At 54.0% G+C, this 23,967-nt stretch overlaps 1 protein-coding gene across 6 annotated transcripts in view; it reads right to left on the bottom strand.

The window, feature by feature from the left end:
* The window catches only part of LOC144736275 (phospholipid-transporting ATPase IA-like), a 188,574-nt gene that overhangs the window by 145,795 nt on the left and 18,812 nt on the right, over nucleotides 1-23,967 (bottom strand). Inside the window, exon 1 of one of the 6 annotated variants that reach the window (XM_078618905.1) lies at nucleotides 22,035-23,694. The exons of the other annotated variants lie outside the window; for them this stretch is intronic. The gene's annotated coding sequence lies outside the window, so the exon portion shown is untranslated. Of the gene's footprint in view, nucleotides 1-22,034; nucleotides 23,695-23,967 lie in introns of those variants that run through there. 6 annotated transcript variants of the gene reach the window in all.

The raw sequence follows: 23,967 nt of genomic DNA on the forward strand, positions 1-23,967 counted from the left end.
CTGCTCACCTGCCGGACGACACTCATCCACACACATTGTATGTATGGTGTATGTTATACGTATGGTGTATGTTGTATGGATGTTATACATTGTATGTATGGTGTATGTATGTTATACGTATCATGTATGTATGTTGTACGTATGGTGTATGTAGCCAACCGTGCTAATCGTACGTGCGGGGGAAGGACAACAAACTAGACACAAAAATCAGTCCTAAACAAATTAGTTTGTCAATCCAGATGATGATGATTTCAAAGTGCACAGCTCCAGTAGCTTCCTAATATGGGAAGGAAGAGCATTCCAGACGGCCGTAGAAGCGCATCTGAAAGAGCGCGATGCCGTGACCGTGTTTGTTCGACGGTGAGCCAAAAAGCCGCTGCTGCGAGGGTGACCACCGGAGTTTGCGTGCTGATAGTTTATGCTACTTGACGAGATCAGCGAAGTATCGTGGTTCATTTGTGGCAAGCGCTCATCAGGGCCCAGCATCCTTCCCAAGGAGCTGCTCAGGACTCGTTGCTGATGCTCTGGAGAAGAACTTCCCTGTTTGAGCAGAAAGGAATGGACCGGATTATATTTGCTGTGAATGGAATTGGAGTACTTGCATAGTGACTAACTCGGAGTCGATAAGAGTTGTAGGCACTTCATTAGTAACGAGCGCCATCAGGGTTCACACTTTACAATTATAATTATAGTCCGTCATTGTCGGCGACGTTACTCAGCCGGGAGAGTTGGTAGGCCGCCTGACTGTGACGCCCCGAGATGGTGAAGATGGAGACGACGACGAGAAGGACGGTGAAGACGACGACAAGAACGGTGACGAAGACTTCAGCGGTACGACAGGGATCCCACTCCACACAACAGCCCCGAGGTGCCCTGCAGGGCCCCTCTTAAACTCTCACGCCCCCTTTCTATAACTTACCAGCGGGTTCTCGGTGTGCCCCTTCTGTCACCTTCCCCCCTAGAGCGCCCTCTGGAGTACCACGTGGCCTGCTGACGCCAGGGTTGCCGCAGGCCGCAGATCCCCTTCCCTGCCAGCAGCCGGCGCTATGCCGCTACTCTTCTATGCCACTACACTTGTCATGATGAATGCCATTGCATATACAATGGAAAAGATCCCCCGTGTAGCCTACATAGGTTGTTGGGGAAACTGCTGTTGGCGAGCACCTAGAAAGGCTGGCACAGCACACGAGAGGGTGGGTGGGTGGCCAACATCAAGCCCGGCCGCCTTTGTCTCCCCAATACTGATGTTTGCACGCTGCACCAGGTACAGCAGTCATATACGACTAAGTCGACCTAGGGGTGGCCCAGGACCGGTTCAGATATTCGCCACTGTTTGTGGTCGTGAGCGGGAATCAAACTCGGTACACTGGGTTAGGAGTACAATGTGAAAACCTCTCCACTACCGCTCCCCAGACACACGCACAAACAATGGAAAAGTATACATGCCACTAACTGGCGGTGACATCACGACGGTACTTGTGCCAGGCTAGGTGCACTTTAAGGCCATGAGGAATGTCTAAAGCATACTGACAGGTCACGTGACAGACCCAGGTATTATGGGTGACCTGCCTGAGATGACTGACAGATGCACACACACACAGTGGTGAACACACACACAGTGGTGAACAGACACAGTCGTGAACACACACAGTCGTGAACACACACAGTGGTGAACACGCACAACGGCTCATGCACAAACACTACATACATTAAGGCAGACCCGCACAACACGCACGCAACAAATAAGCCAAACACAACATACAAACATGAAAGCACACACAAAGACAGACAAAGATCCCCCGTATAGCCTTCACAGACTATTGGGGCAAGTCCTGTGAGCGAGTAGCACCTCTGAAGGCCGGTACGGCACGCGAGAGGGTGGGTAACCACCAGGCCCGGCCGCCTTTTCCCCTCAGTGGCGATGTTTACACACCGCACCAGGTACTAATTTGAGGCTGAGTCGACCTAGGGAAGGCCCAGGACCGATTCAGACAATCGTCACCGGCGTTGGCCGTTGAGCGGGAATCGAACTCGCGTCGCCGTGTTCGTAGCGCAGCGGCATGAACACAGAACGCGCACAAAGACAACAGGGACATGCACGGATACCGAGGTGGCTATGACGAGACAGTGCTACGGTGGAGAGTACGGTATACACAACGTGTGAAGGCCTCCCACACACCATCGTCAAAGGATTGACATTGTCGTACATCGTAGTACACTGTAGTACACCGCACGATGTAGAGGGCACGATGTAGAGGGCACGATGTAGAGGGCACGGTGTACAGGGCACGGTGTACAGCGGATGGTGTACTCCGGCACAAAGCGCGCCCTCCACAACAGTACCAAGGACGTGCGCTCTCTTCTGGGACGCTCTTTTGGGTCAGGACGCACATTTCCATCTCGCGCATCGATTTAACAAGAATTTTTAATTCGAATTAAATGGAATTTGCTTGGAACGTAAAATAAATATGTGAACTGGAAAGAGAACTCGTGATGGACTTTCAGTCATCAGAGTGCACGATAACAATCCTTCAGACTGACTCAAAAATTCCTTTCTCGGTGGAGTGAAAAGTGAATTTACAGCCGTTTTTCGGGCCAATCCACTGCTGGATGAAGGCCTCCCACACACCGTCGTTAAAGGATTGAATTGACGACGAAAACCAATGATGACATCATCGTCACCACGCTGCCCAATTACTCCACAAAATGGTTTTGTAGACAGCACCGATGGTAATGGCAAAAAATATACATGTTCATTTAGAGCGTTCATTGCTGACGTCGCGATGTTTCAATAGATATTGTGAGGAATTAAATATTTTTAAGAGATTTTAACGAAAATATGCTTCCCCACATGGGCTATGGTTGGCATGGTGGGGGGGGGGGGTTGACCATACTTCTCCACGTGGGCTGTGGTTGGCAACGGGGAGGGTGGGTTGACCATACTTCCCCACGTGGGTTGTGATTGGCAAGGGGAGGGGGGGGGTTGACCATACTTCCCCATGCTCGTCAGTGCCGCTTTGTGAACCGACTGAGGCGGTGGAGGGAGCCAGGGCCGGCCATCTTTTCGCGAAAGGTGCTGCACAAAAATACTGAGACTGCTCGAAGATGAAATAAACGGCGCACGCGAGATGAGTAGAGCGAGCCAAACAGACGGTGCAAACCGGGCAGACTGAACGAACCAGAGAGACGGTAAGAATACAAACAAACAATTCAGAAAACTCAACACGTTCGTAAATAACGGTGCGCGTGGCCTGAACACGAAACAGGCATAATAGGTGACGTTTCGGGCAACGGCCCTTCTTCATAGACACAAAAAAAGATCATCAAAGCTCGGACACGATCGTGACCCCCCGTATCGCGGCAAATCATCGCTAGATGTGGGCGCCGAATCACCGCGTGCTGCTGCTGCCGCTGCTGCTGCGGTGGCGGACGGGAGAGCACTGCCGGTGTCTTTGAGCGAGTGCACTCGCAACGCTCCTCTATTGAACATCACCGCGGCAGGCAGAGCGAGCGTCGCTCCGACCCCCTACCGCTAAAATAAGGCAAAGATCCTCCTGTGTAGCCTTCACAGACTGTTGGGGCAAGTGCTGGTTAGCGAGCAGCGCCTGTTAAGGTCAGCGCAGCGACTTTGGTCTCCCCAGTGGCGATGTTTACAAAGCGCCGGGTACCAATTTGAGGCCGAGTCGACCTATGGGAGGCGCAGGACCGGTTCAAATAAGCATCACCGGTGTTGGCCTCGAGTGATAATTGACCTCGGGTCGCCAGGTCCATAGCGCAGCGCACGAACCACTGCTCCACCGCTCCTCCCCGAGGATAAACGCACGCACACACACACGCACACACGCACGCACACTCACACACAACAACAACAACCGCCATTCGCCACTAAGTGGCGGTGACGTCACCACGACGCTTGTGCCAGGCCAAGTGCACCTTGAGGCCACGTGAAGTGTCGAACGCCCGCTGGCAGGAGGTCACGGGGCAGACCCAGGTGCCACGGGTCGACTGACCGAGATGACTGGCTGATGCACCACCTGTGCCCCCTACTGCACCAACTTGCTGTGCTTTATCCACCCGGCGCTCCGCTCGTTGTTGTGAACGTCGCTCCTCCGTCCCTCCGTTTTTGTTGGAGGGCGACTGCCTCCAACTGCCCAGTAGCGTCCTTCACGAGCCTCCTCCACAGAGGCCGATCTTGACACCGCTGGTACCAGTCATCGGCAAGTCCACTCAGCTCCACGTCCTCCTGAACCACATCACTCCATCTCTTCTCTAGCCCGTGCCGCGCCCGTTTAGCCCCCTCGATCCGGCTGAACAAAAGCTGTTTAGGCATGCGGTGGCTGGGCATGCGGGCTACATGACCCAGCCAACGCAGCCTTGCCTGCCGGAGGAGCTCACCGATGGGACTTTGCCCAGATCTTTCAAGGATTTGTGAGCTCCTCACACAATCCAGCCTGGTTAAACACAGGATGGATCGTAGGCAGGCCAGCCTAAATGTTTCCAACCGGCGAAGATTCTCCATTAGGGGGGTCCACGTTTCGCAAGCGTAGAGAAGGGAGGGAATGACCGTGGCCGAGAAGACCTGAAGCTTCGTGCGGAGCGACAGAACAGGTAGCTTCCACACAGCGTTACGCAACCAATGAAAAGATATTGCCGCTCGACTGATTCGGAGTGAGACCTCTGCTGTTAAACTGGAGCCGGTCATAAGCACACTGCCCAGGTATGGGAAACTCTCCACTCTCTCCACTACTACCCCATCACCGATTGGGAGTTGTGGGGGTGGAGTGTCCGATGGTACAAAATACCCAGGCAGGTGCTTAGTTTTGGTGGGGCTGATGGTAAGGCCCCACCTCTTAGTGGCACGCTCCAGTCTCAGCAGCAGCGTCTCCAACTCCTCTTCTGAATGAGCAGCTATTACCAAATCATCGGCATACATAACGTGGTTGACCAATAGGGAGCAATCCCTTGAACGCACCCGGGCGTCGATCAGCCTCCCATTATATCTGTACCAGATGGAAATTCCCCCGGTACAGCTGTAGTAATTACTCAGGAGGCTTGACGACGGGATCGGAGGCACACTTATTTATTAACACAACTTGTATACAGTTAGCGAGTATACACAGGACCTAAGGGGTAACGTCCCCTTACTCGGCTAACAGGGAGACACAACATCTAAGCCCCGCTAACCTAAGCCCAAGTCCTCCACTAGGGAGCTAGGGGAGGCTACCTGTCCCAGCCCTGGTCAAGCTGGGATCCGACCCCCTGAGTTCCCAGACCTGCTCGTCAGTCTGGGCTCTCGGGGCCACGCCACCGGCTTGCCCTGGTCGGCCCTGATAAGGACAGCGAGCCAGGGGAGCTCCGGGGCCTATTCTAGCTGGTCTTCCGTCTTCGCTGGTTAAAGCTGATACCTCGACCTCGAGCCCTCCGGCTCACCCCCTCTTATAGTCCGCGGCCCCCCCGGGAGGGGCCCGTGGGGGATGCAGGTGCGGACGTCGGTGTGGCCACCTCCTATGTGTACGGCCCTAACCACGCCCCTTGTGTTTGTTTGCCATCCGCTCCCATACACAATTACACCTCTACATCACCCCCCCCTGTACAGCTCGCAGCCGTCCCCGGCTGCAACAAAATCAGAATAAAGGTGCATGCCTCCCCAAAACCGTGTGTGCCTCGCGTAAATTTAACAAGAACAATAACAGTCGTAACAACAACAACAACAACAGGAAACAGGTAGAAGAAGAAAGAGAAAAAAATAACCCGGCGCACCCTCCCGAATAAATACCCCATTCCGCAAACCCAACATATATACACGCGCTCCGGATGCCCCTCCCCCACTGTCCGCAAGGGCCCCCCAACGGCCGACCTCACAATAGTCTGCGCGTTTTGGCGCGCGTTCTCGCGGCGGGCCCGTCACAAGGGCTCGACCCGGCACGCTCAGTGGTGGTTGGTGACGGTCCGGGTGCAAGAGAGTCTGGCGTCGCTGCCGAGTGACCCCCGACCCCTCCGGGAGGGGTTGGCGGCCGTGGACCCGTCACTCCTGTTGCACCTGGAGATGGAACAGTTGATGTCATGTTAGGCGAGAGCAGCGACGTCGGGGAGTCGGCGGACCCCTCACACGTTTGGCCATGCGTGTGTGTGTGTGAACCACGGGCCGGCGCAATGAACGGTTTCAACCTTGAGGGGTGCACGTACCACCGACGCCTCCCCCATTTGACGCGAACACATTGCGGCCGTAAGACCTGGACGACCTCCACTGGCCCCCGCCACGGCCGTACCAACTTTGACGAGGTTGCCAGTGGCACCTGGGGACAGTGCAACCATGCCCTGTCCCCTGGTTTCCATTTGAACACATGTACCCGCCCCAGCCGAAGCCTCTCGTTCGCCTTCTGGCGGAGTTCAGAATTTTGCACGGCCGCTTCCCGCGCCTCAGAAATTTGCTGATATTAAATTTAACGTGTTCGGACAAGGTAGACTTCGCCTGAGGCGCCGAGAGCTTCAGCTGGGTCGTCACAGGGGGGTTAGCCTCGCGGCCATACATTAAAAAGAAAGGGGAAAATCCGGTGGCCGCATGGGGAGCCATCCTGTAGGCCTGCAACACACCGGCTATGCGAAGGTCCCAATCTGTCTGGGATTCGGACACCTGTTGGGACAGCATAGACGTGATGGTCCGATGCAGCCGTTCCACCATCCCGTCAGTTTGAGGGTGATACGGGGAGGTCCGAATTTTCTCCGTACCCAAGAGGTCGCACACCTCGCGGAGGAGTTTTCCCGAAAAATTCTTACCCTGGTCAGTAAGCAGCCGTTCCGGAGCACCTTTGTCGAGGACATAGCCCTGGACAAAGGCCTCCGCGATGGCTGCTGCCGACTGGTTGGCCAGGGGCCAGGCCATAGGCCATCTCGTGAAGTATTCGACCCCTGTCAATAAATACCTATTCCCCCTGGGTGTAGCGGGAAATGGCCCGAGTATGTCTAGCGCAACGAGCTCGTTAACCCGGGAAACCTTTATGGACTGCAGCGGAGGGTTGGACCCCCTAGCTGGTGGCTTTCGCTGCGCGCATTGCGTGCACGACCCCAGGAGATCCCACACGTCCTTTGCCATGCCCGGCCAGAAGAAATCGAGCTGGAGCGTGGCAAAGGTCTTGTGAACCCCCAAGTGCAGAAGCCGCTCATGAACAGCCCATACCACCTTACCCCTCAATGCTGCAGGCACCACGAGCTGCTGGCGGCGGGTTTTTCCGTCCCAGTGCATTAAAAGACCCTGGAACAACCCCCACGAGTCAATGTTCGCCACCCCCTGCCCAACCCCCCCTGCGCGACGGCGCAGAGCGAGGAGGGAGGTGTCCTCCATTTGGAGGCGTCCCCATTCCGCGACCGACAACCCCAGCAACGAATCCCTCCCTTCTTGCTCGATAGGACCCGAAGCCGAAGGCGCATCGGCGGCGGCCACGAGGACCGAATCGGTGGTGACGTTCGGGGGCCTACAACACCCCGAACCCAGGAGGCAAGCGCACTCCGAAGTGGGTGGCAACCGTGACAGGGTGTCAGCGTTCGTGTGGCGGACGTCCTTACGATATGTGGTGACAAAGTCGTAGTCCTGGAGAATCTCCAACCATCGAGACAACTGGCCCGATGGTTGTTGAACCCGCAGAGCGTACTGTAGGGCCGCATGATCTGTACGGACGGTGAAACGCCGACCGTACAGATATGGGCGGTACTGCTGAATGAAATAAACAATTGCCAATAATTCCCGACGGGTAACGCAGTACCGTTGTTCCGCTGGAGACAGTACCCGACTACCGTAAGCCACCACATGCTCTACGCCCCCAATGAGTTGGGACAGCACGCCCCCGATGCCCGTGTTACTTGCATCTGTATCGAGCAAGAAGGGTTGTGAGAAGTCGGGGTAATTCAACGGCGGAGCCCCCACCAGGGCATTCCGGAGGGCGTGAAAAGCAGCCTCCTCCTCCAGCCCCCAATGAAACCTGACTCCCTTGGACGTCAAGGCATGCAATGGTTTCGCGATCGTAGCGAAGTCAGCCACAAACCGTCGATAGTACGACGCGAACCCAATGAAACTCCTGACCTCTCCCACCGAGGTGGGAGTCGGCCAGGAGCTGACGCATTCCGTTTTGGCGGGATCAGTGGATATCCCCGAGCGCCCAACAATGTGACCCAAATACCGCACCGATTCGCGGAGCAAATGGCACTTCTGCGGTTTAAATTTTAAATTGGCAGCCCGCATTTTGAGAAAAACAGCACGCAGCCTCTGGAGGTGTTCCTCGAAGGATTTGCTAAAGACGATGACATCGTCCAAGTAAATTAAACACGAATCCCATTGCAAGCCTGCCAAGACCAGTTCCATTAACCGCTGAAAAGTTGCCGGCGCAGAATGTAAGCCCATCGGCAAGCGGTTAAATTGGAAGAGACCTTGCGGTGTCTGAAAAGCAGTTTTAGGTTTTGATTCGTCATCCAGAGGAAGCTGCCAGAATCCAGATAGTAAATCGAGGGTGGAAAAGAATCGCGCCCCCGCCAAGGCATCGAGCGACTCATCCATTCGAGGAAGCGGGTACGCATCTGCCACAGAAATTTTGTTCAATCGCCGAAAGTCGACACAAAACCGCAGTGAGCCGTCGTGTTTTTTCACCAAAACGATCGGTGCGCCCCACGGGCTGTTGGAAGGGGAAATGATATCGGCGGCTAGCATGTCATCAACAGCCGATTTGACATGATCCTTTTCGGCGGGACTGAGCCGAAAGGGATTTTGGCGGATTGGCGCGCTGTCACCCGTGTCAATATGGTGTCGCAGCAATTTAGTACAACCAATATCAAATTTGTGTTTACTAAAAACGTCGGCAAATTCTTTCAGGAGAACTCGCAGCTGCGCACGCTGCGTGTCGGACAGATCCACAGATCCCGCGCAAAGTGCATCCAGCCATCCGTCATCACAGTCCGAATGCGGTCGCGACGGAGGATCGGTGGTTACCTGACCCACGAGTGGTTCCTCATAGGGCGCCGGCGTTGCGTGTGCAAGCACGGTCCCTTGAGGAACCACGGCCGTTCGCGATCCTACATTAAGGACTGCAATGAAGGGGTCCCCATCCCCTTTCACCATGGTCTGAGCCGCTAGCAAATCGGGTCCATTGACCCCGGCTCGAGATGGTCCCAACAAGACCCTTCCCGATCCGCAACCCCTTCAGCAAACGGCCGACGCAACCTAAGAGGGACGAGCATCTGAGCCCCCGGGGGTACGCGCACAGTTTTTGTCACGAGCGCCTGCACGGTGGCAAACGCCCGACGCTCCGTGGTGGGGGAAGACAAAAATGTAACACGTCGGCCCGATGGGAGCTCGATGCACCCCTGGTCAATCAAGATACGGATGGGCATTTTGGCCAAGAAATCCGTCCCCAACAGGCACGGAACCGCGAGTGAGGAGGAAACCAAAACAGGCCCGGATAATTTAATGTCTCCAATGCAAATTTTGGCGCGGATTTGCCCAATAATGCCCAGCGAGCCCCCGTTAGCAGCATAGCATGGCACGTCAACAGGGAGCAAGGGACGACTTTGAACGGGAAGGATGTTATAAATCAAATCAGATATAATGGTCGCCGATGCCCCTGTGTCAATTAAAATCCGCACCTCTACCCCATCAATATGACCGACCACAACCGATGATCCCGCCGACGCAGCAACGACACGATGGGCGAGCTCCGACCACTGACCCGGTTGGAGCGCTCGCCGCATTTCAGAACAATCGCGCGCGATGGGCGGCGATTTTCGAACCCTGTTCAGTTGAGCGCGTGAGTGTGTGTCGGATGTGTGCATGGGCCAAACGTGTGAGGTGCCACGACTCGCCGTATTTCTCTGCTGGAGCTTGGGTGGAGACGGCGTGGCGTCCTGACGAGGTGTCGCTCCGCGCTGACGGGGAGCCCGGCATCCTGACGCAACGTGGCCTTGCAGGCCACAGTTGTAGCAGCGTGTGAGCGCCCCAGATGGCCTGGGCTGCTCCTGGCGGCTCGGTCCATTCCGAGCCTGCGGTGCCGCCGATCTCCATTCCCCCCGCCGCTCCACCCCGCAGACCTCCTCTGATGGGAGGGCGGTGGCCGCCATGGCATGGCCGGCCACCCCCTTGGCAGCCTTGCGACGCAGGGACCGCAAGCCCCCGTGGATGTGGCGCGCGACCAGCAGGGACGACATCTCTCCGTCGTCTTGAGCCAAGACGGCGATGTCCAGCTCATCGGCGAGTAGCAGCAGCTTTTCAGCCACCATGGCGTCCACTCCCTCCTCGTCCATCCGCGGGAAAGCTGCCTTTGCCAGGGCCAGGAGAGCCGTTCGGAAGGCCAGGGGCGATTCGTTGGCGCCCCGATGCCGATCGTGGAACAGCTGCCTGCAGTCCGAAGGCGGCCCATAGACGGCTGACAGCAGCTGCAGCGCCAGGTGCAGCGTGGCGCGCTTTTCCTTAGGCGCCAAGGTGAGGGTAGCCAGGGCGTCGTCGTCCAGCATCGCCGGCAGCGCGCATAGTGCCTCGGCGTCCGTCCAGTTCGCCATGTCTTGATGAGCGATGAACCGCCTTTTGAAGCCGCCCCAATCTCCATCCGCTCCCACGAACTCCTTGAGAGGCGGCAGTCGCTGTTGTAAGGCGACGTCCGTGGCTGCGGATCTCGCTCCCTCGTTCCCAGCCGACGTTACAGTGTGGGCGGGCTGTGAGCATGGCATCGCCGGTCGCTCCGTTGTTGACGCGCTGGCCGGCGTTGATGATGTCACGGCTCGTGCTTGGCCCTCAGCAGTCACCTGACGCAGGCCGGCCCCGCCCTCTGCTCGCACTGTAGTGATGGCGGGAAATTTAACCGCGAGCCGCGTCGGGGTGGCGGGAAATGCCGGCGTGCGTCGGCTGCTGCCGTCTTCCCGCGCAGCCCCTCCAGCTCCCAGCCGCGTGATGTCCTCCAACACAGCGGCCGCGGCGTAGAGCAGCTCCGCCAGGCGGGAGTGAGCCAGCCGAAGTCCCTCGGCCGACGCATCCCCCCCCTCCTGTTGTAGCGGCGCGGGTGTACTCGGCCCCGGCTGCTCCGATCCGACCTCGGCCATCTCTGGTGGTGATTCGGCCGCGGTGTCCTCCCTCTCCGACTCCCTGGTACGTGTCGTCCCTCGTGTGTCCATCTTTGGACGTTTTACTTCTGACACCAGATGTAGTAATTACTCAGGAGGCTTGACGACGGGATCGGAGGCACACTTATTTATTAACACAACTTGTATACAGTTAGCGAGTATACACAGGACCTAAGGGGTAACGTCCCCTTACTCGGCTAACAGGGAGACACAACATCTAAGCCCCGCTAACCTAAGCCCAAGTCCTCCACTAGGGAGCTAGGGGAGGCTACCTGTCCCAGCCCTGGTCAAGCTGGGATCCGACCCCCTGAGTTCCCAGACCTGCTCGTCAGTCTGGGCTCTCGGGGCCACGCCACCGGCTTGCCCTGGTCGGCCCTGATAAGGACAGCGAGCCAGGGGAGCTCCGGGGCCTATTCTAGCTGGTCTTCCGTCTTCGCTGGTTAAAGCTGATACCTCGACCTCGAGCCCTCCGGCTCACCCCCTCTTATAGTCCGCGGCCCCCCCGGGAGGGGCCCGTGGGGGATGCAGGTGCGGACATCGGTGTGGCCACCTCCTATGTGTACGGCCCTAACCACGCCCCTTGTGTTTGTTTGCCATCCGCTCCCATACACAATTACACCTCTACACAGCTATTGAAGGCTTCACGAACTACGTGGTCAAAATAGATGTTAAATAATGTGGGAGCCAGAGGTCATCCCTGTCGCACCCCAAGGTATACAGGGAAAGGCTCTGACTCTCGGCCACGTAGTTTTACCCGGGCCCGCTCACCATCATGAAGGTCCTTAATGATCGTGAGCAGAGGGTCAGGGACTCCGAAAGCACGAAGAACAACCCAGAGCCCAGGCCTACTGATGGTATCATAGGCCTTGACCAGGTCAATAAAGCAGAGATGCAGGTCTTGTTGGAATTCCCTACACCTCTGCTGTAGCAGACGGATAGAAAATATGGCATCTGTGCAGGACCGCCCTTTCCTAAAACCGCATTGGGGCTCCGCAAGCCTCTCCTCAGCATGCCTAGCAAGGCGATGTTGAATAATCCTTGCCAGGACCTTTCCCGGCACAGAGGAGTGAGATGCCCCTGTAGTTGTTACAGTCTGTGCGGTCCCCCTTCTTAAAGAGGGGGACCACCAGGGCATCCTTCCAATCCTGCGGAACCCGTCCAGTGGTCCAGACTGTTGTTATGATGTCATATAGGGCAGTCTGTGCACAAACGCCACCCTCCCTGAGCATTTCGCTTGAGAGATCATCTCTGCCCGGTGCCTTTCCTAGTCTCAGACTCTGGATCGCCTTCAGTACTTCCTCAACAGATGGCACCTCAGCCAGCCACTCACAGGGGGTGACCTCTTCCAATATTTGAGGCACCGCAGCCTCAGCAGGGTTATCCCCACTTTGTGCCATGATGTTTTCCTGGCTGAGGGATTTCCCCTCCCCCAGGACCTCACAGAAATGCTCAGCAAATCTGCAAACCTGTTCCTGGGGGTCGGAGATTGGATCACCGTTTTTTCCCCTAATGATGGTAATAGGTGTGGCGCTGCAGGTTACTTTTTTGATGGAATTAAATAGTGATTTGTGATCGCGGGCCACTGAGGCAGACTCAATCTCTTCAGCAACCCGCGACCACCACACACACGCACACACGCACACACACACGCGCACACACACACGCGCACACACACACACGCACGCGCACACACGCACGCACACACGCACGCGCACCTACGCACATACACATACGCACGCACACACACACGCACGCACACACGCGCACACGCGCACACGCACACGCGCACACAACAACAACAACCGCCATTCGCCACTAAGTGGCGGTGACGTCACCACGACGCTTGTGCCAGGCCATGTGCACCCTGAGGCCACGTGAAGTGTCGAACGCCCGCTGGCAGGAGGTCACGGGGCAGACCCAGGTGCCACGGGTCGACTGACCGAGATGACCGAGATGACTGGCTGATGCACCACCTCTGCCCCCTACTGTGCCAACTTGCTGTGCTTTAGCCACCCAGCGCTCCGCTCGTTGTTGTGAGCGTCGCTCCTCCGCCCTCCGTTGTTGTTGGAGGGCGACTGCCTCCAACTGCCCAGTAGCGTCCTTCACGAGCCTCCTCCACTGAGGCCGATCTTGACACCGCTGGTACCAGTCATCGGCAAGTCCACACACACGCGCGCACACACACACACGCGCACACGCGCACGCGGCCCGTAATTGTATTGATTTAGCTCTGCTCGCTGCTAAAATATTCATGAGAGGGCAAGACGTCCAAATGTTCTTCATATTTCGGAAGGGTCTCCGAAAAACAGAGAAGGGGATTTCTCGCCACCCCTCAGTGGATGACCAAACCACCGCCGGTTCACAAAGTCATCACGCGTCACTCCGGTTCCTCCGGGGGAACAAACAAAACAAGCAACTCTCGTTAGCCTGCGTGACACCGCCACGCTGCGGCTCACGTAGTCGAGGTTTGTAGATGTGCACGTTTATCATTTCCATTGGCTGGGTGGGCAGCAGTGGTGGGGATTTGAACGTGCCCACCGTTCCGAGCGTCGGCGTTCGTTCGGTGAGCCCGACTCCGCTGACGAGGCCCATGAAGTTGAAACCGGTCTAGAGTTCTCGCGCTCAAACAAATGCTTGCAATGGACTGCCAAGTGCTTGCAGTGGGGGCAGTACAGCAGCTAGGTTGTTGTTGGCTTCTCTGTGCAGAGAGTGTCTGAACACGTGATAAGGTCCCACTCATTAGACACAAAGTACTCACCACACATCTCACTCATCCCGTCGTGGAGCATAAACCATCATCACGCAAACTCCGGTCATCCTCGCAGAGGATTTTGGTGAGAAATCGAATAAAAACGGTCACCGCATCGCGTGGCGCTTTCAGATCCACTTCTGTGGCCACCTGGATTGCTCTTCATTCCGATATTAGGAAGCCACTTGAGCTATCTATATATATAAAATCGCAAATCTGTCTGTCTGTCTGTGTGTGTGTCTGTGTGTGTGTCTGTCTGTCTGTGTGTCGCCGGACCATACGCAGTTTCATTGGACGAAATGTGAGGGATTTGCGAGACACGATTGGTCCGTTTGGTTTTCCACGGCGGTTGCCCCTGGCAACGGGTAGCGACGCATTCGCTGCGGGGTGGACGCCATTTTTAATTCCCGTAAAAAATATGCGCACGCATTAACACGCGACTCTCAGGTAAATTCATCAAAGTTTCACGTCCTCTTCACTCCCCCCCCACCACAATGTGTGCAATTACTATTATAGGCTCGGTAGATAATAAAATTATAGCGATTAGACAGTATTATTGTAGCGCGGGGGGGGGGGGGGGTAACGGCCCCGGTACCCAGCCTCAGCCGGGTGGGCAATCTAGGCGAGGCCGGAGGCTCTGCACGGTACTAGGCCTCGACACCCAGCACGCGACTCTGAGGTAAATTCATCAAAGTTTCACGTCCTCTTCACTCCCCCCCCACCACAATGTGTGCAATTACTATTATAGGCTCGGTAGATAATAAAATTATAGCGATTAGACAGTATTATTGTAGCGCGGGGGGGGGGGGGGGTAACGGCCCCGGTACCCAGCCTCAGCCGGGTGGGCAATCTAGGCGAGGCCGGAGGCTCTGCACGGTACTAGGCCTCGACACCCAGCACGCGACTCTGAGGTAAATTCATCAAAGTTTCACGTCCTCTTCACTCCCCCCCCCACCACAATGTGTGCAATTACTATTATAGGGTCGGTAGATAATAAAATTATAGCGATTAGACAGTATTATTGTAGCGCGGGGGGGGGGGGGGGGGTAACGGCCCCTGTACCCAGCCTCAGCCGGGTGGGCAATTTAGGCGAGGCCGGAGGCTCTGCATGGTACTAGGCCTCGACACCCCACCACACTATAGGCCGTACATATTACTGCACAGCGGCCCAGGAGATCGTGGCTGGGGGGGGGGGGGGCAGGGGTAGCAGCCCATCTGTGTATATATGTAAGGTTATTAAGAAATATATTTTTCACCCGGGCAACGCCGGGTACTTATGCTAGTAAATTATAAAATCATCATCATCGACATTGACGAACCAATTCCTTCAGAACTGCTTCATGTGTTTGGTTTGTTGAGCTTCCCCCCACACATCCGATTTAGCACGGTTGGCTACGTACGGTACAAAAGAAGTTCAATGTACATAAATACACGTGTGTAATATCCTCCCCCCCCACAACACAACCTCTCCGTGTGTAAGATTTCTCCGGAGACTGCAGTTTCCTGTATCGTAAAAACAGACGCACACACACAATATTAAAATAACAATTATGATAATCATCCCTGACTATGGGCCACTTTCTCCAATTCCGCACCCCCTCTGTCCACCCAGCAATAGAAACATGCATTTAGAGTGTCCAAAGTGGTGTAAATTCCACATTCACAGTAGCGACCAGTCAGGAGACTGGGCGAGCACTGCTTTTGAAGAGTCGTGGGCGCTTACCTGCCGATTGACTCACTGAAATGTTCCCAATTCATGCTTTAAACTAAACTATGTTTTTTATTTTACCAGGCAAAGCCCACCGAGCTACGTAGCTCTTTCAGAAGCGACCTGGCATTCACAAATATAATAGCTCAACGAAGTGGCTTATCGTGTGCAAATTTATAGCGGCCAAATACTCTAAACGCATGATTCTAAATGTGGAGGCAAAAACCGGGGGAGCGGGGAAAAATCCACGCGACCACGGGGAGAACTTGTAAACTTCAATTATACAGCAGGCGTCAGGGTCGGGATCGAAACCACGACCTCCTGTATACCAGGCGAGGTAGTTAACATCTCCTAGCCACCGCGGAAACCACAGGCCGCTGTGGGAGGCAAAACGTTCACCAAAAAAACATTAACGGGCCTCATTGTTAACGGACTACGGTCCTGGCTGCCCCCACTCCCTGTCCCATGAAGGTGGGAAACCCCCGACGTGGCATTCCCCCCAGCACCACGCGGCTCATCATTATGCGGAGGATGTTGCCAAGCCTTGCCTGCCACCTCCCCATCCATCCAGCGAGAGGCAGATCAAGAAACTTTCCAATCGATCACCGCCCCCGCTCCGCACCTTCAATCTGTCACCGCGCCCAAGCAGCGCGCGTGCGGACAGAGGCGAGAGCCGGTAATCAGCGCTCATTAACCCTTCCCCGTTCAGAGATACTGCACGTCCCAGGGTGTGGGGTGTCCTCCATTCACAGCTGCATCCCGGAAGGCGCAAACGGCTAAGTGTTCATTTTACTTATAGAGGCGTCGTAGCAGCGCAGCTGTTACTCATCGCAGAGAAGCGCGGCGACACGACCGCCGCACTCTCCGATAGATGGTGCCAAACCGTGCCGCACGCCCTCCAGCCGTGGCGTTGTGGGAGCCTCGGTGCCAATTAAGTTATTCTATTTTAGTTTGCGTACCTATTCCGGGAAAGGGTTTAAACAAAACCACAACATCTGTGATCCTGCGTCAGCAGCGGTGCAGGAGCACAATCTACACAAACAAAAACCCTCGCCACACGCTCGCCAATAACAACGATGCCCTGCAGAGGGGAGACGTCACATACGAGGCGACGTTTCGGGCGACGGCCTGAAAGCGCAGCAGCGATCGATAACGTGCTGAATCAGAGTCCGACTGGCAACGTAGGAAGGATCGAGAAACATTTACCCCCATAACAGAGGGGAGGGACCTCGTGTCACCGCGACCGCCGTGAGTCAGGCACACACAGGATTCCTGATGACGATGACGACGATGACACTAATGCAGTCAAAGCTATCGCAGTTATAAAACAGACCGCGACAGTTTTAACATCGGTGCTCGCGCCTGGTTAAAGGAGGGGCATTGATTCGCTAAAAGTGTTGCCCGCCGTGCACACTTGCCTGGTATGCCTTGCCGCGAACAGCGCCGAGTCAGCGAGTCTTAGCCGACCCGTCTCTTCGAGACGAATGGGCAATTCTTCCCGACGGGATATTCCCCAGCAAACAAAATACTCGGGGCGAGCTTCCTGCTGGAGAATCATTGACAAGACAACAATCATTGACAGGACAACATTATTTTTTATGTTGTACTGTCAATGCTATCGGAGTCATGGAATTGTAAATGGTGTAGTGGGTTTAGTCTCCACCACGCCAATGAGCTCAACTCGTAACTAATTGGCGCATGTCAAGTTTAATGACACATCGATGTTTACACGATCTAACCCCCCCCCCCAAAAAAAACTATTATGGACGCATTCAGGTATCCAACATTTTTATGTGCAATTATATTGAGGGACGACTATAGTGTGTTGTTTCACTGTAGTCTTGGTGTAGTCTCAGGCTGTAGTCTTGGTGTAGTCTCAGGCTGTAGTCTTGGTGTAGTCTCAGGCTGTAGTCTTGGTGTAGTCTCAGCCTGTTGTCTTGGTGTAGTCTCAGGCTGTAGTCTTGCTGTAGTCTCAGACTGTAGTGTTGTCTTGGTGTAGTCTGGGACTGGCTGCACCATGTCGCCCGCATGCCCAGCCACCGCATGCCTAAACAACTATTGTTCAGCCAGACTGAGGAGATTAAACGGGCACGGCACAGGCTGGATGAGAGATGGAGTGACGTGGTACAGGAGGACGTGGAGCTGAGTGGACTTGCCGATGACTGCTACCAGCGGTGTCAAGATCGGCCTCTGTGGAGGAGGCTCGTGAAGGACACTGCTAATGGGCAGTTGGAGGCAGTCGCCCTCCAACAACAACGAAGGGCAGAGGAGCGACGCTCACAACAACGCGTAAAGCACCGGGTGTCCAAAACATAGCAAGTTGGCACAATAGGGGTCACACTTGGAGCATCGGCCAGTCATCTCAGTCAACCCATGGCACTTTGGTCTGTCCCGTGACCTCCTGCCAGCGGGCGTTCGACACTTCACCTGACCTGAACGTGCACATAGCCTGGCACAAGCGCCGTGGTGACGTCACTGCCACTGAGTGGTTGTTGGGGCTGTAGTGTGTGGTCTTAATGTGGTCTGGGACTGTTCTTTCCGTTATTTTTCTGCCTTGCCCAAGCTTTGGAATTAGTAGTGTACTCATACAATTTGAACTTATATTCTTCATCTATTTAATCATAGCGGTTTGCTAAACTTTCCTATACTTTGCATTTCAATTGATTATTGTATCGTTTGTTGCTGTAACTTTCTGACCCCGTGCCCCGACTGGACATCTGTGAAAAAGCTTCAGAGCTCATCGGATTGCTCCAGGATGAATCAAGCTTCTGATTCTGCATCGGATCCGTCGCAGAGCAGTGCGATCCCCTTCGAGTTACAGCACGGCCCACGGAGGTGGATATCACGGAGCCACCGTCGAGATTCTTTCAAGTGACCTCTTATCCGCAGTCGGGCAGGACTTTCCCACACACTCTGCACAAGAGCAATGCCCGTCACGTGACAGCCAACTCGATATTTTAACTCCCAAAGCTGGAATTCAGCCACATTGCATGCTGAGTCAAACGTAATGCGGACGTTTGTTTTCGTGTGCAGTCGTGTGTGAGCAGGCACTTCAGCATCGAGTTTGATCACAACTCAGTCTCTGGGTCTCTAGGTAAGTCACTGGTGACCAGGCTGAGGCCATCGGCTCACGACACCTGAGAACCCGGTTCACTCACTGGCAGCTGACAGCTCAAGCGCTCTGACCTCTGAGCTTATCCAACCACCTAAATGTAATTTTCCTGAACTATATTCAAATTTTGCTCTATTGAAAATGTGTATGCCGTATCACAATTAATATCCCACATTAATTTTAAGGACCGACTTAAACCATGTGACCGATTCTGCTAAAATAGAGACGCAAGCCTATGACCAAATCACCTGGGATGCACCTGATCTCAACAGATCTCAGAAGCTAAGTGCTCAAATGGGTGACCACTGTGAATTCATAATCTGTCGTAGGTGGTTTGTGGGTCTATGCGTTGAGCAGCATTGGGGTTAGGCGGTAAAATCCATTGTTGTATCCGACCACGCCACCTTCACAGCCCTGCTGCGCTGACCAGCGCGACGGAAGTCAAATAGTCCCCATGACCTGGAACGCGCAGGCAAGGCCCTCTCATCCAGCAGTGGACCCATCTAGAGGATGCGGCGAGTGGCATGCCGCCCGCCGACTGCCGGTGTTGTTGGCGGCGCAGTGGTTAGCCGCACTCCACTACGCACCCAGCGACCCGAGATTGAATCCCGCTCGTGACCAACAGTGGTAATGCTTATCTGAACCGGCCTTGAGCATCCCCTAGGTTTACTCAGTCTTAAATGAGTAGCTGGTGCTGCGGTGTGTAGTAAACATCGCCATCAGCACCGGGGGAGACAAAAGCGGCCGGGCATGGTGTTGGCCACCCGATCCCTCTCGTGTGCTGTGCCAGCCTACAGAGGTGGTCGCTAAAGGCACTTGCCCCAACAGCCTGCTAAAGGCTAAACGAGGGATCTTTGTCTTTGACTCACTGTTGAGATTATAATTGCACAACTTACTAAGTTTGTCTTCCAAAATGAAAGTTTTTGAATTTGTCGTTTTGTTTTTGTTCTGCGATAATCACAATGTGGTATTATATCAACAAGAGCAGCTGTACTTGTACACACGTGTGTACACGTGTGTGCATACACACACGTGTGCAGCAGCAACAGAAGCAACAACAACTGACGGAGGGCGGCAAGTGAACAAGGTTTTCAGCATTGTCACCTGAGAGGCGTGACAACACGTGTGTCAACACGCGTGTTCACATTAAACATTCACCGCCGGTTTCCCCATCTCACATTTCAATTCCAGTGCCCGCAAGCGCACACGGGAGAGTGAGCGCTGACTCTCGTAGGAGCACACACACACACGGGAGAGTGAGCGCACACAGAGTGGTACACACACACACGAGAGTGAGCGCACACACACGAGAGTGAGCGCACACAGAGTGGTACACACACACACGAGAGTGAGCGCACACACGAGAGTGAGCGCACACACACACAGTGGTACACACACACACAGTGGTACACACACACGAGAGTGAGCGCACACACACGAGAGAGTGAGCGCACATACACAGTGGTACACACACACACACGAGAGAGTGAACGCACACACACACGAGAGGGAGACAAAGTCTACCGGGCATGGCGCTGGCCACCCCGCCCCCCCGTGTGCTGTGCCGTTCTTAAGTGCTGCTCGCTAACAGATTGCCCCAACAGTCTGTTAAGGCTACACGGGGATCTTTGTTTTTGTTTCCTCATTCCTTTGTTCTTTATCGCCCCCGCCCCGTCGATGTATGTTGTCGCCCACGCTGTCAAACACCCACAGCAATGAAGCAATCACTCACAGCTCTTAATTGCTCCCCTTCTGGAGGAACAGCAAGTTGGTGTTCGGCAGTTTTCTGACCACATCTTCGGCCACGCCGGTCTGTGCCGATTGGTGAATGTCACCGGACGAGCTCTGACATTGGTCGCCACCGATGTTAGCCACGAGCGGGTAATCGAACTCAGACTGCCGGATGATGAGCGCGGTGCGCCCCCTTTAGCACTGACGATGGCAACAAGAACAGAATGGCAGTGCCGCGAAACGCGTTCGTCGATAACACCGTGGTCCGAACAAGAAACGAATCATATCAGATGAGAATGTTTTGGGTAACGGCCCTTCTCCACGGGGCACAGAGAGGCCGGGAGGTGGGCGAGGTGCGACGCTTCACTCTCCCCTTCCCCACGGGGCACAGGGAGATGGGCGAGGTGCGACGCTTGACTCTCCCCTTCCCCACGGGGCACAGGGAGATGGGTGAGGTGCGACGCTTCACTCTCTCCGAGGTGGGAGGGCCTCACAGAGGTCTCCACGCCACGGCAGGGCCCCACTGGAGGGGGTGGGGAGCAGTGTGGGGCAAGCGGAGAACTCCCATGCCTACCGAGGGGGTAGCACGCAGCCTGGCAGGAGCCCACTTGCTGTACTGCCTTTTACAGACACCACGCTGCCTCTCTTTTAACGCGCTTCACTCAACAGTGGATAGATCACGGCTACTGCTGCTGCTGGTGATATTGGTAATGTTGATGCTGGTGATGATGTTGATTATGATGCTGGTGATGATGATGTTGTTTATGATGATGATGATCAAGATGTTGATGATGATGTTAATGATGCTGATGCTAGCGATGATAATGATGATGATAATGATGTTGATGCTGGTGATGATGATGATGTTTGTGATAGTGATGTTGTGCTCCCGGCACTGTGCCAAGGGACGGGGAACTCTTGCCGAGCAGCGCGATATCACCCGCTGTGTCAAGAACCGGCCTGCAGAAGGACATCTCTCGGAGCTCACGTTGGACCAAAATTTATTTGAAAGCGGCCTTTTGAATCTGCACACAAGGGGGCAGGCACAACGCTACCAATAATTCGTTTGGCAATAAGATTAGTTTTTTTCTCACAGCTAGAATTTAGCCAAGCGATGTTGATTCGGATGAACGAGGTCCATTTCGCCTAGATAGCCACATCAGTTGCTTTCAAGGCGATGTGAAAAAACTCAACGGGCGGAGCTACCGCCAGAACACATTCCCGGTCTCCCACCCAACATCAACCGCATCAGAACAACATCACCAGGCTCGTGGGCGCACCTCCTTCACGAATGGAAGGTTAATGGACACAAGATAGGGCAGAGCGACTGTTGGCCATGCAACCCAAACCGTGGACCACCCAGTAAACCAGTCAGTCGGCACTCCTTCAACAGAGGAACAGCAAAACTAGGCAATCTCTCTCTCTCTCCTGAAGCCCTCCTGTCGTGGCGAGCAGACTTTGGCACTGACATTTAAACTATAAACAAAACTATTTTTATTTTACCAGGTAAGACATTTAGCCCCGAGACACACTGGCTGTCACGCGCAATAGAATAGCAAAAGATGATGTGAAGACAAAAATAAGAATTCTTACAGTGAAAAGAGTGTGGGAACAGGAAAGCTGAGAGAGGGAGATACCTGCAGTGGCACGGCAGTCCTGTGCTCTGTCCGATTTAAAAACTACGACCGGCTCCGGAGGCTTTAGCGCGCACCCGCTCGCACTCGCTCATGCCGCAGACAACCGAGAGAGGGAGTGCGGAGAGAGGGAGTGTGGGGAGACGGACGGGTGGCGGAGGCAGCATGGGCGGGCAATCGGCACCCGCCTCCAAGAGCCTCCTCCCGCCGCACGCGTTTCCGGGAATTTGTCCGAAAGTAGGGAATAGAGGAGACTCCCCGTGGACGGTGGCATCGATGGAGAAATGACCCCAACTCAACGGGAGGGGGGCACTTCTTGGTTGTGCAGGCATTGGTGACCCAGCTGAGACTCTAAACTCGTGACACTTGAATTCCCGGGTTCAACCACAGGCGGCTAAACCTGGATTCAAACCCAGGTTATTCAGCCGTGCCGGCTCCGTGCTCTGACCTCTGGTTCACTGGGGCCACCTTTTCTAACCACCAGCTCAAACTACAGGTGGCCACATGACTCACCGAAGGCCATGACACGCCACGATATCCACAAGAACAATCGCCCGTTCACATGGATTCTCTAACAAATGTTCAGTGTGCGGAAGTAATCAGGGACAATAAGGATTCCTTCCGAGATGACGCCATGCCGTCACGCAGCACTCGACGTGCGACGTCGCTCGATGTTGTCACGTCGTTGGGACGAGAGGCGCACACACGGCGTGGGAAGTCATTGCCTTGGCCGAAACGGCTCAGCCATTGAACGCTTCGGATTTTTACACCAACTTTTTTGACAGCTACAGATTAATTTGGCCCGGTTTTTTTTTATCAAATAAGTTTCCAAATAGCAACACGACTTTATACTCAGCCTTTGGTTGTATTGGATCATCTTTTTGAGCGTTATCGTGACACCGCGATACAGATGGACAGAGCTAACGCATAAACGCGTTCAACCCTTTTTGTAAAGCATTAAACAGCTTCAGGTGAAGACCCCGGGGCCGGCCCAGGACACGCTGGCGGGACTATGTCACTCGGCTGGCCTGGGAACGCCTGGGAATTCCCCAGGAAGAGCTAGAGCCTGTTTATAGTATTGTACAGTAGTGTAGTGCTTAGTAATATAATGTGCAGTGTAGTAGTGTATAGTAGCGTATAGTGTTGTATAGTGTATCGTAGTGTAGGAGTGTATAGTAGTGTATAGTGTAGTCTATAGTGTATAGTAGTGTATAGTAGTGTATAGCGTAGTAGTGTAGTTGTGTATAGTAGTGTATAGTGTATCGTAGTGTATAGTGGTGTAGGAGTGTATAGTGGTGTATCATGTAGTGTATAGCGTAGTAGTGTATAGTGTAGTGTATAGTAGTGTATAGTGTAGTGTATAGTGTAGTGTATAGTAGTGTATAGTGTAGTGTATAGCGTAGTAGTGAATAGTGTATAGTAGTGTATAGTGTAGTGTATAGCATAGTGTATAGCGTAGTAGTGTATAGTGTATAGCAGTGTAGTAGTGTATAGTAGTGTAAAGTGTAGTATATAGCGTAGTGTATAGTAATGTATAGTGTAGTGTATAGCGTAGTAGTGAATAATGTATAGTAGTTTAGTAGTGTATAGTAGTGTATAGCGTAGTGTATAGCGTAGTAGTGTATAGTGTATAGCAGTGTAGTAGTGTATAGTAATGTATAGTGCAGTGTATAGCGTAGTGTATAGCGTAGTAGTGTATAGTGTATAGCAGTGCAGTAGTGTATAGTAGTGTATAGTAGTGTATTGTAGTGTATAGTATAGTGTATAGCGTAGTAGTAAATAGTGTATAGTAGTGTATAGTGTATAGCAGTGCAGTAGTGTATAGTAGTGTATAGTAGTGTATTGTAGTGTATAGTATAGTGTATAGCGTAGTAGTAAATAGTGTATAGTAGTGTAGTAATGTATAGTAGTGTATAGCATAGTAGTGTATAGTGTA

This window comes from Lampetra planeri, chromosome 60, assembly GCF_965212315.1.
Source record: "Lampetra planeri chromosome 60, kcLamPlan1.2.h2, whole genome shotgun sequence".
NCBI classification, from domain to species: domain Eukaryota; kingdom Metazoa; phylum Chordata; class Hyperoartia; order Petromyzontiformes; family Petromyzontidae; genus Lampetra; species Lampetra planeri.